Genomic DNA, 4,062 nt, shown 5'->3' with positions numbered 1-4,062 from the left:
CTCCATAAAACTGGGAAAAAAGCAAGGATGTTTGTCCTCACCACCTATTCAAGCTTGTACTGAAAGTCCTCACCAGAGCAATAATGCAAGAAAAAGAAATAAAATTCATGCATTTTTGAAAGATATAAAATAGTCCTTATTCATGACTCATGATTTTCTGTGTAGAAAGAAAGCTGAAAAAAAACAAAATCTTGGGACTAATAGGTGAGTTTATTAAGAAGATCCCAAGATACAAGATTAACATGCAAAAATAAAATATATTTCTATCTCTAGAAATAAACAATTCAAAACCAAAAATTAAAAAGCATTATCATTTACAATATTTCCCTCCAAGAAAGGATTACTTAGGGACAAATCAAGGGAACATGCAGAAAATTATAAAATACTTTTGAAATAAATCAAATAATAATTAAGTGAATGGAGACGCATAGCATGTTCATTGACATAAAAAGTCAACATATTCTCAAATCAGCAATTCTCCTCAAATTGATTTAGAAATTTAACACAATTTCAATCAATATCCGAGAAAGATTTTTTATAGATACAAGCAAACTGATTACAAAATTATATGGAAGGGCAAATTATTTAGAAAAACTAAATCAAATTGAAAAAAAAAACTGGAGGAATTAGACCACACCAGTTTTATGAATCGATATAAAGTTACAGCAGTGAATACAGTGTGATATTGGCAAAGTGACAGATCAATGGAACAGAGTCAAAAGTGCAAAAATACACCCACATAATATGGCCTATTCATTATTGATAATGTTTCATAGGTAATTCGGTGATGAAGTACAGAGTTTTAAAAAAATGGTGTTGGTAATTGGACATACATATGCCATAAGATGAACTTTATACCCTATGCAAACATTAAATCGAAACAGACCATCTATCTAAATGTAAAACCTAAACCTCTAGAATGTTTAGAAGAAAACGTGACCTGAGATTAGGTGAAGAGTTCTTAGATCTGACACCAAAAGATGGTCTATAAGAAAAAGATTGATAAATTAGACTTTAACAAAACTGTTTGCTTTGAGAAATATGCTATTAAAAGAATGAGAAAACAAACTTTAAACTGGTAGAATATATTTGAAAAATCACATATCCACCAGAGAACTTGTATCTAGAATACATAAAAATCTCTCTAAATTCAATAATTAAAAAAATGCAAACTATTCAATTAAAAAAGAAGCAAAAAACTTAGACAATTCAGTGAAAAGGCCAAATAGATGGCAAATAAGCACGTGAAAAGATGTGCAACATCATTCATTAAAAAAATGCAAAATAAAATGACAAACTAAAATGGCCCCAAAACAAAACAAAACAACAACAACAACAAACAATAAAAAAAAGGAAGAAGGAAAGACTAAATAAATCTGACAATACCAAATGCGGGTGATGAGGCGGAGCAACCAGAACTCTCGTGTGCTCCTGGGGGGAATGAAAAATGGCGGTCACTCTGCAAAAAGCTTAACAATTCCTTATAAAGTGAAATATCCGCTTAACTACATGCCCCAGAAATGCCATTCTTAGAAAATCTACCCCAGAGAAATAAAAACTTACGTTCACATGCACACAAAATCCTGCGCCTGGATGTTTATATTAGTTCTATTCATCACCATCAATATCTGGAAAAAACTCAATGACCTTCAACTACTGTATTAGTTTGAGTCCAATCTGAAGACAGAAACCACACGGCAATTTTAAAAGGCAAATTTTAATATAAAGAATTATTTGGCTGTAAGAGAGTATCTTTAAAGCCGTGAATAGAACTCTAGGGTATCTTAGGGCCAAAACAGGGTGGGAAGACAAACTTGGAAGGGAGCCCTCCTCCAATCTGGGTCTCAGATGTTGTTAGAGAAGGTGTGGTACTGCGCAGGGAATGGCGAAGTTCTCTTGGTTGCCTGTGTCAGAGCTCCCCACAGTCTCTGGAAGGTAGTAAGTAGCCCTCTGGGATCAGGACACGGCTGGGGGAAATGAGGTCTGGAACACAGAGTGTCCCCATTGAGGGAGCTTCAGGGAACAAAGCTTTGGTGTGCAGGAGAGTCGCAGCTGATGTGGGGGTGCACAGGGGCAGGTGGAGTGCCACCGTGGGCATGAGGCTTGGAGCGCTGTGTTCATGGCAGGAGGCTGTGGGGAGGTGGCCACGTGACTCAGGCCAGGAAACTGAGAGACTGCTTACTCTGGGTGAATGGCTGGCTTGCGTAGGGCCGGACAGACGTCTCACATACCCATACTGCCAAGTACTGTTGCAGCACCAGCAAGAAAAACAACATTCCGGGGCTGGAACCAGGAGGACCCTCCTGCAATGCCCCTCCAGCTCCCTCTACTGACGGAGTTTAATATTGCGCTCACTGCAAGGGGTAAGTGCTGTGAAATTCTTAGTCCGTTACGCGGCGCAGATGCTGAATGGTAAACTTGGGACTGACAGGTAATAAAGTGATAACCTGGCACAGGTCAAATCAATAAGTAAAGAGTTGCACATGCAAAAAATTAAATACTTTTCAACCAAAAAGCAGAGTTCACTAGTGAGACGCAGTATCTTGGCTGAATCTCAAAGCATCATGCTGAGTGGAGGGGAAAAAACTAATCTCAAAAAGAAAACCTTTTTTCATTGTTATGACGTGTTTAAAAAGTCAAAACTGTGGACCAGGAGAGATCTGTGGTTTCCAGGGGTTAGAGGTGAAGGACGGTGTGACATAGGGACATAGGAAGAGAGAGAGACTTGTTGTCTTGGTGACTACGTGAACCTGTGTGTGTGTTGCCCCTCACATGGCTGTATCTTACTGATTCTTAGTTTTATTTCATTCTATTCTACTACCTTAATTTTATTAGATTTAATTATAAAACAAAAAGTTTAAGTCAAGTCCCATCTAATATCAAAACTTTAATTTTGAATCCTGCTCAAACTTCTCCCCTTAGTTTAGACCCAACCTGTGTGTCCATGGACCAGCAATGGGACAGGGGAATGAGATCTACTCTTCCATCCTTTTCCTGCATCCTTCTGTCTGCTTCTCCCTTTCTCCTCATTGGATTTAAAGGGAGGAGGGAGTAGGAGAGGCGGACAAATCTTAACCCAGATGGTGTTCTTTGAAATTCTCTGCCAATGGAGTGCTCTTTCTTCTACCTAATGCCAAAGCACTAGCTCCTTCCAAGCGAGGCATTCTGGTGAATTTGAGGACAAGATATGCAGTGTGGTGACTATAGTCAACCAGAAAAGCCCCATGGAACAACCTCTCCTCCCCTGCAGCCCCACTGGGACCCTCACTGCTTGGGAAGCACCTGCAGCAGGTTGATGCCTTCTCTGGATCTCCTCATCTCCTGCCCTGTGCGTTGAAGCCTCTAACAGCCTATTCTCTCAGTGTGATTCCCGTGACTCCTGAGGAGTCAGATGCCCACTTTCTCCACCCCTGCAGTCGTCCCAGCTGACCTCCCACTGCCAGTGACATCCTGGGGAGGCTCAGGCACCCATCCGATCTTTGAATCCCAAAGAAGAAATGTCACATTCTCCCAAGATTTTTTTTTTTTTAACCCTTGTACATCCAAACTGCAAGGATGCTCTGGGAATGATAATTCTTCAGCTCCACCCACCTTCAGCCCGGGGTGGGACGGGACATATCAAGTGTCAGCAGACAAGCCCCAGGTCTGGGTTGTTCTTAGAGCTTTCTCCCTGGTAGTAGGGCTGAAGTGCTTCTCCTCTTAGTTGCTAGGGGTTGCGATGTGGCAATTCCGCTGCCCTCAGCAAGTCCTGCAGAGCTTTTGTCTAACCTCTGTGTATGGACCAGGAAGACACGTATCACTCACAGTCCTTAAATGTGTGATGTTTACCAAAATGCAAAGTCAACCAGAAAAGCCCCATGGAACATCTCGTTGCACCCACGCTGGGGAAGTTTTGGGGCCCTGTTCAAAACCAGTTACACAAAGGCAAGTTTCTGACCATAATTTTGCACATTTAAATACCACATAGCAGCTCTTCTTAGCTTTCTAATCTGTTCTTTTTGTGTCTATAAGTTTTCCGCCAGCCTCTTCAGCTCTGAGTGGGTTATCGAGCAGGTTGCCCTT

This window comes from Mustela erminea, chromosome 7 (assembly GCF_009829155.1).
Source record: "Mustela erminea isolate mMusErm1 chromosome 7, mMusErm1.Pri, whole genome shotgun sequence".
Lineage (NCBI taxonomy): Eukaryota > Metazoa > Chordata > Mammalia > Carnivora > Mustelidae > Mustela > Mustela erminea.
Note: the sequence above shows the minus strand (reverse complement) of the source record.